The following is a 14,966-nucleotide window of genomic DNA, read 5'->3' as shown; positions in this document are numbered from 1 at the left end:
GGGCATGCGCTCTGAGGTTCAAGCATAAAATGATAGCTAATTGCCTATCATGTGCAATGAATAGAGTCTCCGAGAAACCCCGCTGCGATGAGACGCGTGGAACAATGGGTGTTACGCCGCCAACTCATACACATGATAACGTCATGTGTAACATGAAAGGCACATGGCATGAACGGTAATGCGTGAAATGATAGGAAAAGAGAGCACGTGGAACGATGTGCCGAGCGTACTTGTTAGGACCTTAATAGGATCAAAGATATTGAGAGAAAATCCCCGACACTTTTTCTGTCTATCCGAACTTGTGGGTTGGTTTCGGAGGCCTAGAAGGAGTCTTTTGGTCCCGTAGAGTTTTTCCGATGTAGTTCGGGTCTAACATCAATCTAGTTAAAATAAAATCTCTTGGCGTGTTAATTCCTGAAAATCGCAAGTCTGGTGATCCAGGAAAGCTAACTTATCTAGAAGGTTTCGATGGTTCGTCACACACCCAAATCATAGCTCCTATGAGTTGTTGACACATGAAATCACGGTACCAAAAAGCAGGGCAGAAACAACCCAGCCAATGCGCATGTGCTAAAATTTGGGCAGGAAAACCTTAAGTGCGCTAACTTGGGCTGGAAAAGTCCTAAAATCAACGCCGCATTTCATAACCTCTTATGGTTGGGGTGGGAAAGAGTGTGGTTATTCTTCGGACTACCCGAACCGGGAGGCGGGGCCGAGATGACATGTGGAACTCCGTGAATGTGGTAGTAGCGCTCCGGTGACCTATGGGCATCGGCTAGGCGCACACGCACACGGCGATGTTTGCACATAAAATGATAGGTACTCGCCTTCCCGATGCAATGAATAGGATATCCGTAAGCGATGTGGCGAGGAGACAAGTGGAGCAACGGCTGTCATGCCGCACTACGGCAGAAGCTGGCTTTGCCGTGCGGCCATCTTGCACGACAAAGGGCTAATTTGCACGGAAAAGGCTATTTTGCACGGCAAAGACTAGACGGCAACGTATGTCACGGCAAAGGATCTTTGCCGTACATTTTAGCAAATATGCATGGCAAAGAGTCTTGCCGTGTGGGCGTTCTTTGCCGTGCGCCCGTCATCTTTGCCGTGAGGCACTTCGTTGCCGTGCGCCGGACGACCTTTGCCGTGTTACCTGGACGCACGGCAAAGAGGTTTAGCAAAATTAAAAAAAAGACGCCCCACTGCCACGCCAGGTCGCCGCGCGCCCGCCCATGCCCGCTGGCCGCCGCATGCTTGCCCACGCCCGCTCGCCGCAACAACACTCGAAGATGGCCGAGACAGGGAGGAGGCGGCGACGCTCGAGGATGGCCGCCACGTAGCTCCGGGGCCGCCGTCCTCAGCTCCTGCACCATCTCTGGGAGGAGTCAGGGATGAGAAGCTCCTGCACCATCTCTGGGAGGCGCCGACGCAGGCCGGGGACGAGCGCTGCCGCAGGCCGGGGAACCGGGGACGGGCGCCGCCGCAGGCCGGGGACGGGCACCGCCGCGTGCTGTGTGGCCATGGCGCTGCGCTCGGAGCCTCTCGCGACCCGCGTGCTGTGGAGTTTGGAGCCTCCAGCGTGTTCTCGATTCTGGACTGGAGTCTCCAGCGTGCACATATAAAAGAGTTTGGTGTGGGTGGTGGGGCCAAGGTGAGACGTGAGGTAGGCCACGTCACCTATCCGTGTGTTTACGGCTGTTCAGCTATACGATCGTTCTTTGCCGTGCGCGAAATTGTAGCTTTGCCGTGTTAGCTTCTTTGCCGTGCGCCGTTAGTTATTTTGCCGTGCAATGGTTCTTTGTTGTGCGCTATTAGTCGTTTTGCCGTGCAATAGTTCTTTGCCGTGCGTCGTTAGTCGTTTTGCCGTGCATTAGGTCTTTGTCGTGCGCGCTCTCGGCTGAGACCTCTTTGCCGTGCAGAGCCGCACGGCAAAGACAAGACGCACGGCAACACCCTTTTTCCCGTAGTGCCGCCAACTCATGCAGACGATAATGTGGCGTAACATAAAGGGCACACAGAATGAGGTAATGTTCGGTACTAATACACACAATGCCGTCGCACCATAACCAAGCTGCTAGCTAACCTCATCCTAGAACTAGCTTTATGTCTCTATGACGAGGCTATTACGTATATGCAGATCGATGAGCTGCTCCAATATGAATGCGTGGGCATGCTCTAACATGGATAAACAGGTTGTGTCCTGAATCGACTCACATCTTCAACTGTTACTGGTATAATCCTTATCTCATAGAATAAAAATAGATAATATACGAAAAAGCACATGAAAAAAGCCCATGGAAAATATGTATCTCATCATCGATGCAAATTAACCATATTCTTTGGTTTCCAACCAATATGCATCTTGTCCTCTGATTGCTCACGCAACTCTTTTTGGCGAGAAAGCTGCGAAAACCAAAATTTAGGCGGGAAAGTTGCTGAAATTAGATTTTGGGCGCGGAAACTGCCAGAACAAAAAATTGGGCGGGAAACAACCATGATACCGATTTGAAAGTTTTATGGTGAGAAAATAGATAATACCAATTTGTGGTGATCTTTGTACTACTTTAGATCTATTTATTACATAAAGTTAACTTTAGAAAATTTCTGAAACTAAAAAAATCTAGGCGGGAAAACTACCAAAAACTAAATATCTCGACGGAAGGGGGCTGATGAAACGGAAAAATGTCTAGAAAACCGTGAGTGAGAAATTATAGCATGGGGACAAGTGTGGATTTTGTACCCGCATGCATGAGTGTGGGTGTGTTCTCGACGGTCAATTTATTCCTCGAGATTTCCGCTCGCCTTGGTAGATGAAAAGATTCATTTGTCTCTTATTTTATTCGAATATCGAAGCAAAATGATGTGGTAGAACCCACACCCATGCATGTTATTACAAAATTATTTCCCTATGAGAAGAGACTGGATTTTGTGCACATAGGCATGAGTGTGGGTGTGTTCTGGGCAGTCGATTTATTCTCCGAGATTCCCGCTCGCCTTGGTAGATGAAATGCATTTCTCTCTCCTCCTTTTATTCGAATATCGAAGCAAAATGAATGATTAGAGAAATACTTATTTGGTGCATATTCTCTCTCGATTGGTTCATGTACCACAATTATTTGTGGTGATCGTGTTGTGCTTTCCAACTGGTTATTAGACAAAGGTGACAACGTCGTCACTTGAGAAGTCATGGTGGCCTGAGAAGCCATAGACCTTTAGATGAGACAGATCCAACGGTGGTTCTGCATGGTACCGGTGCTTTCGAGGGATTGTTTTCTTATCTTTTTGTCGATGGTGGTGTTCATGGAGGAGGCAACAACCAACACGCCATAGAATAGCCATGGCACCACCGACCCGCCATTAGAGTCATATGATGATACCATCCTCCCGCGATTGGGTTCCACCACCGTCCTATGTTTCGTCATCTACACTACGCTAGTGCCGGCTCATGGGAGATAGAAGTTTTTCTCGAGCACACACGTAGCGCGAGTATGTGCATGAGGAGTCGATGCCGATGGCGTCGGAGAATTACTACTCGGAGATGGTGATTTTTATTTCATAATGAAGCACCCAATTTTCCACAATTTTATGGATTATTTGGGTTTAAATCAATTTGAAAATTGATTTTATTATATTCTTCAAAAAATAATATTCATTATGTAATATATTTACAATACTGAGTTTTCCATGTTTAAAGTTATGGCAAATCGAAAGTCGCTGCTTTCTTTGAAGTAACATGATGCAGTACGTTCTGCTAGGACTTTCCGACGACTTGGCGGCTTCATCGAGGTGTGCAAGGGGTACGCCTCGCGTGAGTATTTATCGGGAGACCTGTGTCGGTGTAAAACCAACACACGCTCATGTTGGCATGACCGGCGTGGTCGGCACTGTGACTGGGCCCGACGCCAAGTATATATACGGCAGTCGGCGCAGCTTGGGCGCCATCTCACAAGGTAGGTCACGGAGGAGCTGTTATGAGGCGTCGTCTGGTCGCCCAGCATGGCCACCGGCCACCGCCACTTCCTACTGATCAAGCACATTGTTGGGCACATACACATCGACGCGCATGGGGACATGCATCCATGCACATGTATTGCATCATTCATGCACATGTACGTATTGCATCAATACTAGCTTGTCCACCGTGCATGGCTAGCTTGGCACCGTCAGCAACGATATGCTGACGAGTACCTGCACCTGTACGCCAGCTTTAACCTGTGAGCTGAGTATTTCGCCATGCTGCATCTGCGAGATGAGCTGCTCGTGCTTGTATACACCTTGATGCACCGGAGTGAGCTGCGCCTGTACGCCTCGAGCCGAGCTGGGAACTGTACCCCTGCTCGCCGCCGTCTTGAACCTATACGCCACGAGCCATCGCCGGCGCTATTGTGTGCATCGACCTGAACCTGTACGCCGGGTGTCGGGCTGAACTTAGCATCAGGCCAAGCTGCGTCCGTCCACCGGGAGCAGCAGTACGCCAGACCGTGGTCCGTTCGTCCGTCGAGAGCACCTATACGCCAGGGGGCGAGCTACATCCGTCTGTCGGGGTGAGCTACATCCGTCCGTCGGGCCGAGTTGCTCCTATCCGCCGTGGTGCTCCACACCTGTCCTCTGCCTCCGTGAGCTGAGCCGCCCTACACCGAACTGAGTTGCTCTGTACGTCAGGCGTCGCGTTATCTGCATCAACGTCCGAGCCGCACATGTACGCCACTGCCAAGATGCACATGTACGCCCCGCTGGGCACGCAACCCCCCGCTTTTGACCAGACCACCACCATGAACAACGTCAAGGCGCTGAGCTTGTTGCCGTTCTTCATCAGAACAGCCACGGTCGACGGCTTGGTGCAGCTTAGGGTGTTGCATGTCCTCACCACCCACGACCGAACTAAGGCTAGGCAGCATGGAGACACCGTTGTGCTGTGCTAAGCTTGGCGGCATGTAGCGTGCAACATCACCTCCCTATGCTAGGGAGACACTACGCTAGAAGTCATTGATGTGTAAGTGGAAATGGGATGCAGTGGATATCAAAACTGTTGATTTTCATATGGGACTAGCCAGGCTAAGGAGAGTGTAACCTTGTGCTACTCTTTGACACCCCGCCAACGTCTAGGTGCTGCTGGCGTGCGGCGTCTTCATCAACATGCCCAAAGATGACGATGTCGTGCCGCCGGTGTACAGCTCACGGAAATTGTTGTTGGCGTTCAGCTCGCCTATGTCGAGGCGCTGCTGGCGTGAAGCCCCTGGATGTCGAGGCGCAAGAACATGTTCTACTGCGCTGATTGCGGCCTCCCTCCGATGGACATGGCGCAGCATGCCGATGAGATCAAGTCGTGATGTAACATGCCGAGCAGATTAATCTCGACATGCATACAGATGGCCTCTTCCTCTACAGACGTCCCCAAGCTCCCGCTCATGCCGTATATGCAAGTCCAGTGCGGGCTCGACGCCGACCACTACACCGACGATGTTGGCCGAGCGCGCCCAGGTCTACGATGAGTTCGCTGACGATGATGCGGCGTGAGCATGACATGGCACTGCTATGGACAGCTGATTCGTCCTCGTCATGAGCATGATGCTTAAAGAGACGGGCGTCGCCGAGGACGCGACGCAGCGGAGCGCCGGCAGCGTCCGTCAACCGAGAGTACTTTTCATACGACACATGGCCGTGGTGTAGCATGTCGAGCAGATCAAGATCGCCATGCTCATGCTCGAGAACCCGATCTTCGCTGCTTGTCGCCTTTTGCGGTAGGCTGAAGCTCCGACCGTCTGCCCCATCGTCGGGTCATACACCCATTGGCCCAGCTTCGTCGCGGAGAATGACACTAGTCACCAGACACTGCACCCAGGTTGCCAATTTGCCATCCCCGCCGGCGACTCCAACGGGCGTCGAAGCAAAAGGCTGGGTCGACGGATGTGGTTGTTGGCGGCGGCACCATGAGCTCCGCACTGTACCGTGGTTGTGGTGCAGCTTCGCAGCCCCTCCGTTGCCACCGAACGATAGCTGATCCCGGCCACAAGATGTTGTCGCTTGCTTTGCTTCAGCCGGGCAAGAAGAACTGGAAGCGTAGCAAGAAGTTGTGGACGGGAGCGCGTGTTTAAACCTTGGCCTCTTGTGTTGATTAAAAGCTTGAGGCAAAAATAAAAATGACCAAACCGTGATATGGCTCTGTACTCGTGTGGCCATTTATTAGAGATAGGTTCACCGTTAGGTCTCTATATATCATGCCTGACCAAGACCCCATTAGCTGTATTTTTGACAATTTCTGAAATACCTAACTGACAAATGGTATGGACCAGCAGGTGGCGTCAATCTTGAAGTCTCTGGCCCCATCAATGCGGCAGGAGCAAATGCTGCCCTGTTGAACACATCATTTCCGTATCACGCAAGACTTCATTACGCAGTGGAAGGACCGCTTGCATTTTTATATTTGGTTGTTTCACACACTTCACAAGGTGGGCCAGTGGCGTGGTGGAGGAAACAAGCACTGCGAGGCTTTCTTCAATTCCGTTTCTATCCGCCGGCCCAATGGAATTCTGTAAATGGCCCGGACAACCATACGGGAGTAAAATACAAGGGTACTACAATGTTTAGTCCCACCTTGCTAAGCCAAGAGGATGGAGACCAACTTATAAGGGGAGCTGTTTGTTGTCTCCTAGTTAGTAGTAGAAGCACATGGACCACGGACAAATAGCGCGTGCGCTCGCGTGAATATTCGCGACTTAAGACTTTGGACGCTTGGCGCGACCGCAGCCCTATTTTTTCCATTGTGCTAAATCAAATTATTTTCTGAGATTAATGTTACATATTAAAAAGATGTTGGTCCTTACAAATTTTGAGTGGTTTGTTAGTTCAATTTAAAATCTATGTGTTTCACTTACAGTTAAATACAGTTGCGTGAGTGGCCGGGGTGATTCCTACCCTAGCCTCCTGTCGATGGAGACACAAGATTGGAGACGAAGAACAGTGCTATGAGCAAGCTGGCCGGTTGTGGGGAACCGTCTTAATTGCTCTGTGGGGTTGTGGTATGTGCGTTTCGAGAGGGTGGGCGGATACTGTTTTATAAGTTGGATACTGTTTTATAACTTACCTCATTGCTCTAAAGTAGCACATAGAGTACTTTAATAACATCACTAAAGTAGCACATAGATGAATAGTGATACAAAACTCATATGAATCTCAATCATGTAAGGCAGCTCATGAGATCATTGTATTGAAGTACATAGGAGAGAGATTAACCACATAGCTACCGGTACAGCCCTTAGCCTCGATGGAGAACTACTCCCTCCTCATGGGAGACAGCAGCGTTGATGAAGATGGCCGTGGTGTCGATGGAGAAGCCTTCCGGGGGCACTTCCCATCCCGGCGGCGTGCCGGAACAGAGACTCCTGTCCCCCAGATCTTGGCTTCGCGATGACGGCGGCTCTGGAAGGTTTCTCGTACCGTGGCTTTTCCGTATCGATGTTTTAGGTCAGGGACCTTTATATAGGCGAAGAGGCGGAGTCGGAGGGCTGACGAGGCGACAACACAGTAGGGGGCGCGGCCCACCCCCTGGCCGCGCCAGCCTATCATCTGGGGCCCACAGGGCCCTCCTCTGGTGGCTCTCGGGTGTTCTGGAAGCTTCGTGGGATTTTAAGATCTTGGGCGTTGATTTCGTCCAATTCCGAGAATATTTCCTTACTAGGATTTCTGAAACCAAAAACAGCAGAAAACAAGAACTGACACTTCGGCATCTCGTCAATAGGTTAGTTCCGGAAAACACATAAAATCATCATAAAGTTTGAACAAAACATGTAGGTATTGTCATAAAACAAGCATGGAACATAAGAAATTATCGATACGTCGGAGACGTATCAGCATCCCCAAGCTTAGTTCCTACTCGTCCCGAGTAGGTAAACGATAACAAATATAATTTCTGAAGTGACATGCTACCAACATGATCTTAATCATACTATTGTAAAGCATACGAGATGAATGCAGCGATTCAAAGCAATGATAAAGATAATGGTTAAACAACTGAATCATATAGCAAAGACTTTTCATGAATAGTACTTTCGAGACAAGCATCAATAAGTCTTGCATAAGAGTTAACTCATAAAGCAATAGATTCTAAATAAAGGCATTGAAACAACACAAAGGAAGATTAAGTTTCAGCGGTTGCTTTCAACTTTCAACATACATATCTCATGGATAATTGTCAATGCAAAGTAATATAATAAGTGCAATATGCAAGTATGTAAGAATCAATGTACAGTTAACACAAGTGTTTGCTTCTAAGATAGAAGGAAATAGGTAAAACTGACTCAACATAAAAGTAGAAGAATGGCCCTTCGCAGAGGGAAGCATTGATTGCTATATTTGTGCTAGAGCTTTTATTTTGAAAACATAAAGAGAGCATAAAAGTAACATTTTGAGAGGTGTTTGTTGTTGTCAACGAATGGTAATGGGAACTCTAACCCCCTTGCCAGACAAACCTTCAAAGAGCGGCTCCCATGAAACATTTTTATTTTTGGCTGGCACTCCTTCCAACCTTTACTTTCACAAACCATGGCTAACCGAATCCTCGGGTGCCTGCCAACAATCTCATACCATGAAGGAGTGCCTTTTTTATTTTAGTTTTATTTAGATGACACTCCTCCCCACCTTTGCTTTCTCAAGCCATGGCTAACCGAATCCTCGGGTGCCGTCCAACAATCACATACCATGGAGGAGTGTCTATTTTTTTGTAAAATTATGAAGGTTGATTAATTTGGGACTGGGAATCCCATTGCCAGCTCTTTTTGCAAAATTATTGGATAAGCGGATGAAGCCACTAGTCCATTGGTGAAAGTTGCCCAACAAGATTAAAAGATAAACACCACATACTTCCTCATGAGCTATAAAACATTGACACAAATAAGAGGTAATAACTTTTGAAGTGTTTAAAGATAGCACTCGAGAAATTTACTTTGGAATGGCGGAGAAATACCATGTAGTAGGTAGGTATGGTGGACACAAATGGCATAGTTTTTGGCTCAAGGATTTTGGATGCATGAGAAGTAATCCCTCTCAATACAAGGCTTAGGCTAGCAAGGTTGTTTGAAGCAAACACAAGTATGAACCGGTACAGCAAAACTTACATAAGAACATATTGCAAGCATTATAAGACTCTACACCGTCTTCCTTATTATATTATTATATTATCTTATTTGTGTATTGTTGCAAGATGATACTATGTTCTAGAAACACAAACATGCATGAGCTTCGTGGGCTAGTCGACGATGAAGCTGCACCTCTGAGATTAATTTTAAATATCAAAAAGATGTTGGTTCTTACAAATTTGGAGTGATTTGTTAGTTTAATTTAAAATCTATGTGTTTCACTTACTATGCATGTAACCCCCATGACCCAACTCCAACTTTCTATTTGTACTCCAAAATTTGTAAATTTAAAATTTTAATATGTGACTGAGTTTGAAATCCAAATTTTGCTCGAGGATCATGCACACGGTTAAGACTTGCATTGACTATTACAGTCTGAATTTACAAGATGTATTACTGTCGTAGCTAGTGTGTACGTACTGTATGATGCTAGTAAGTCGCACGGTTAATCTGCTGTCGGTGATCGTTCGCCGCAAAATCTTAAGAGTTATCTACGGCGCGCGCGTGCTGCTCGTCGGAGGAAGTCTCCGGCGCGGCGGCACCGGCGATGGCGTTGAGCCGGTCGAGGAGCTGCTGTGCCGTGGGCCGTGCCTTGGGGGCCTCGGAGACGCAGGCGCACGCCAGCTCCAGCACCCTCTCCGCCTCCTCCCGGTGCTTCCCTCGACGAAGACACGGCGGCGTCGATGGCCTCGTGCCCCCTCCTCGCGCCGCAGCCGCACGGCCCACGCGGTGACGTCCCGCGCGCCGAGCCGCGCCGCCATGTCCACGGGCCGCCGCCCGGTGACCAGCTCCACCAGCACCACGCCCATGCTGTACACGTCGCCCCGGTACGTGGCCGCCGGCGAGCTCGCGTACTCCGGCGGGATGTACCCCAGCGTGCCCACCAGGTCCGTCGTCACGTGCGTGTCGTCGTTCCCGCGGGCGAGTCGCGCCAGCCCGAAGTCGGCCAGCCGGGCTTCCATGTCCGCGTCCAGCAGGATGTTGCTCGACTTCACGTCCCGGTGCATCACCCGCGGCCTCGACGCGCCAACGCCATTGCCGCCGCCGTGCAGGTACGCCAGCCCGCGCGCCGCGTCGCGCGCCACCCGCAGCCGCGCCGGCCACGGTAGGGCGCCGGCGCGCTCGTGGAGCCAGTGGTCGAGGCTGCCGTTCTCCATGAAGGGGTAGATGAGGAGGCGGACGTCCTTGCCGACGCGGCAGTAGCCACGGAGCGAGACGAGGTTGCGGTGGCGGACGCGGGAGAGCGCCTCCACCTCGGCGCGGAACTCGCGCTCCATCTGCTGGAAGTCTCCGGAGAGGCGCTTCACGGCGATGTCGCGGCCGTCGGCGAGCGTCGCGCGGTACACCATCCCGAACCCGCCGCACCCCACGATGCGCGAGTCGTCGAAGTCGCCCGTCCCCTTCACCACCTCGTCCAGCGTGATCACCGTCGTCCTCTCGGAGGCGGCGCCATCGTCGTCGTCGCTTGGGAAGAGGAGCACCAAGGTGGACGACCTAGTCGCCTCGAACGAAGAGTCGTCGCAGCTCTCGTCGCCGGCGGCCACCCTGCATGCGTTGTCCTCCTGCCGTCGCCTCGACCACGCCCGCCACGTTGCGGCGACGCCCACGGCGAGCAGCAGCGCCGTGCCCACGCATATCGCCGCCACGACGCCAGCGCTGGCGGCGCTCCTCCTGCGGCCACTGCTCCCGCTCGCGCCGCCCGCGGTTTGATTCCGGTCGCACTTCCGCACGTGGATGCCGCACAGGAACGGGTTACCCGCGAAATCCGCACGGGAGAAGGTGGAGAACTGGCCGCCGACGGGGACTTTGCCGGAGAGGTTGTTGTACGCGACGGCGAAGTGGGAGAGGAAGGTGAGCTGCGTCAGCGACGGCGGGATGGCGCCGGAGAGCGCGTTGTGCGACAAGTCGAGGGACTCGAGGCTTGTCATCCCCGACAGCTCTGGCGGGATGGACCCCGAGAAGCCGTTCCAGCTCAGGTCAACGATGTGCAACCTGGCCAGCGCCCCCATCGCCGGCGGCACTCCGCCAGTGAGGTTGTTCCGCGCCAGCACCAGAGACGGCGGGAAGCTGCTCACCTGGTTGTACTGCCGTCCACTGGCCGACACGTTCCGGCGCATGAAGAACGGGAAGTCCTGCACCGCCGTGTCCTCGTCGTTGCCACTGCCGTTTCCAGCCAGCATCGCCGTCATCCGCGTGAAGCTCGCCGGTATCTCTCCCTGCAGTGAGTTGTTGGAGATGTCGATGTAGAAGAGGCGGTCGAGCTCGCCGAGGAACGGCGGGATCGGGCCGGCGAGTTTGTTCCACGAGATGTCGAGCACCTTGAGCTTGCTGAGCCCGGCGATCCACGCCGGGATGGCGCCGGTGAGCTCGCAGTTGGCGATGACGAGCACCTGGATGTTGGTGAACCCGTCGATCCCGGCCTCCGGCATCGCCTCGCCGCCGTGGAAATTCTTGGTGAGCACGAGGCTCGTCAGGTTCGGCAGGCGCTGCAGTATCATTAATGCCGACGTGACGTTGGAGAAGCCGTTGCCGGTGAGGGAGAGGAATGAGATTGACCGGAACGCGGCGAAGGACGGCGGTATCTCGCCGGTGAGGTGGTTGCGGCCGAGGTTGAGCGCCGTCATGCCGGCGCATTCGGGGAGGCTGGCGGGGATGGGGCCCGTGAAGCGGTTGGCGCCGAGGTCGAGGTACACAAGGCGGTTCACGGCGCGGAAGTCGAGGCCGATGGCGCCGGCGAGCGTGTTGTTGCGGAGGTTTAGGACGCGGAGGTTGACGCAGAGCGAGAGCGTGGCGGGGAGGCTGCCGTTGAGCAGGTTGCTGGGCGCCGAGAGCTCCTGCAGCGTGCCGGCGAGCGCGTCGAACACCTCCGGCAGCGCGCCGGTGAAGGCGTTGAAGGAGAGGTCGAGCCGCACGAGGGCGGTGAGATTACGGAGCCCCTGGGAGATCCCGCCGGAGAGAGAGTTGGTGTGGAGGACGAGGATCCGCAGCGACGTGGCGGCGAAGAGGTCGTCGGGGAGGGCGCCGGTGATGCCGTTCCCGTCGAGCGAGAGCTCGGTGAGCGACCGGCATTGGGCGAACCCGGCTGGGAAGTCACCCGAGAGCCTGTTCATGGACAGCCGTAGGACCTGCAGCCCCGGCGACGAGGCGCACACCGCGGCGGCGTCGACGGGGCCGGAGAACCCGTTGCCTGACGCGTCGAACGCCGTGAGGTTCGCCCCGCCGGGGAGCACCGGCAGGGCACCGCTGAACGCGTTGTACGACACGTTGAACACGCGTATTGCCGGGAGCGAGATGGAGATAGAGGTAAGCGCGCCGGCGAGCGCGTTGGAACTGACGTCGAGCGCCTCCAGGAAGCTGAGCCGGAGGATGCCTGCCGGCAGCGCGCCGCGGAGCGCGTTGCCTGAGAGGTTGAGCACGCGGAGGGCCGTCAGGTCGGTGAGCGACGCGGACACCTTCCCACGGAGCGTCCGGTTGGGCAGCACCACCCCGACGACGACGACGGACGCGCCGGAGCAGAGCACGCCGGGCCACGCGCAGCAGCCTTCATCGGGCGCGGCAGGCCAGCCGGCGACCGGAGCGTCGAGGCCGGCGGAGAAGCCTCTCAGCGCGTGGAGGTCGCTGGACCCGCAGGGAGGCGAGGACTGCGCCGCGCCGGTCCGGCACCGCGACAGCAGCAGGATCGCCGGCAGCAGCAGCAATCGCAGCGCTGCCACCAGTGCGCTACCTCTGCTTCGGCCCATTGATCATAAGCATGGACGCGTCAAGAATCCGAGCTTCTTGCAAGGAGAAGACCCGGAGGAGGGAGACGATGGTTGTTGTTAACTAAAAACTTGTTTGTGTGTTAGCTAGGTTTGACTCTTGGCTAAGTATGTTTAAGTTCTTATCGATCTTCTTCTCCATGAAAATCAAATGGTTGTCTTGGATGTATCAGGACTTATATCTACGTATGTATACACACATACTATTGTTTTGTTGACGCGGAATCAGCTGGGTGTCCGGTGTGTGATTGTGACCCCATCTGGTGCGGAAGTCGGCGCCTCCACCTGGGCGCGCGCGGAACTGGCGAGTCAACGGAAGTGGGCAGTCAACGGAGGGTACGTATGCGCGCGCGTGGATGCTCCTCACGACCCAAGGCCTGGCGGTATATCTACCGCGCGGATGGATGGATGGTCGTGAGTGAGAGCGTTGGGTGGGACCCAAGGCGCAAGACCAGCTGTACGTCCTACACCTACACGCTCGCGGTGCGTCTCCCACGTGGAGCCCACACGCGCTGATGGTGGGCTACGTATGCGATGCGGAAAGTGCAACGGCGCGCACGTACCATGGGTGGGACCCAATTAAGGCGTGACCACATGGAGCCACCACACGTATGTACGCAATGCAAGAAGCTCACCTGGAGTACCGATCTCCATTGCTTCTGCCCCTGCGTACGCGCGCGCGTGACAAACAAACCCAAACCCAAAACTAGAACAAACAGAGGCAGAGTCGAGAAACTAGAGAGATCGACATAGAAACCCGAGGAAGACATGATATATCACCCTGGAATCTTACGAAAAGCCCGAGAAAACATAAAACAATACGTAAAAGCCCTTCGAGCTTTGGTGCCTTCGTCTCCGAGAAGGACGCTGCGCCGGCGAAACCCGCCGCTCGACCTCCGAAACCCTGGACAGGGAGGCTCCCCCACGCGACAAGGGAGTCGACGCTCCTCGGTGCCGGAGCACCTCCACCCTGCTCGACGAACAGCGACACCTTCCAGGCGCTCTGCAACTGCATCTTCAAGGACGTCAAACACCGGAACCGCCATCTCCCGGACTCCGGCATAGGGGATGTCCTCCTGAGCACTCCGCAGAGCCGCAGACGAGGACGGGGCGCTAGATCCGCGGCGAAGCTCCACCGGAGCCGCACCGACGGAGGGGAAGACCGCCGCCACCAAAAGCCACACCGACACCGCCGCTTCCACCCAGCGCCGCAGATGTTGGTAGGTTCTAGTTGGACTTCATGATGCGACTTGGTTAACCTTTTTTTTTGTGCGAACCTATTTAACCATATCATGGGAATGGTAAAAATGGTTAACCATTAAGTTACCAGAGTTAGAAAGAGTTAACCACTGGTTATTAAGGTTCGAACCAATTTTAGCATTTGGAATAGCAGAGTAACCCAGCTTATTAGAAAATGAGAACATGTTAACATACAACAAATAATCGCTGTGGAGAACCAACCTGAGGTTGGGTGGTTAGGAGGGTGGTTGTACCCCCAGCCCACCAGAGTTCAAATCCCAAATTTGACATCTGTGTGTCTCATAAAGGCGGAATATTCATTCAGTGGGAGGCGACGTTCCCGTCGACAGCGAGGCGCATGTGGTGACTTCGTCAATTTCAAGATCCAATCCGCCGACTCAGTCTTCCGGAGGTGCTCATAGGGGTAGGGTGTGCGTGTGTGCGTTCATAGGGGTGAGTGTATGCGCGTGTATGTGAGCGCCTGCGTTTGTACTGTGTTTCTCAAAAAAAAAAAAAACAAATAATCGCTGTGAAAAATAACGGAAAAAGGAGTGATCCAACAAAAGTATTTTAATGATCAGGTACATGGTGGTGAGTGCAGTAGACTGAGTCATGTATCTACTGACACTCGCAAAGCTTGAGTGCGGAGCCAAGGTAGCAGCGGCCTGACCAAGTACATGGTGGTGACCGCGTCGAGCAGAGCGTTGACACTGCTAGAGGTGTCGGCGGTCGAAGGAACGTGAGGCCGCGATGGTGACCGCGCCCGTCTCGCTCCGGACGGCAACTGGTCGGCTCAACGCCGGCGGCGGTGACCAGGCTCGTCTCGGTTAGGATGGCG

General features: G+C 53.5%; 1 pseudogene; it reads right to left on the bottom strand.

Moving 5' to 3' along the window:
- Positions 1-9,496: 9,496 nt before the first annotated feature.
- Positions 9,497-12,871, bottom strand: LOC139832016 (phytosulfokine receptor 1-like; annotated as a pseudogene).
- Positions 12,872-14,966: the final 2,095 nt, after the last annotated feature.

Source organism: Lolium perenne, chromosome 6 (genome assembly GCF_019359855.2).
Source record: "Lolium perenne isolate Kyuss_39 chromosome 6, Kyuss_2.0, whole genome shotgun sequence".
NCBI classification, from domain to species: domain Eukaryota; kingdom Viridiplantae; phylum Streptophyta; class Magnoliopsida; order Poales; family Poaceae; genus Lolium; species Lolium perenne.
The sequence above is the reverse complement of the archived record's forward strand: the minus strand, read 5'-3'. Positions and strand labels throughout refer to the sequence as shown.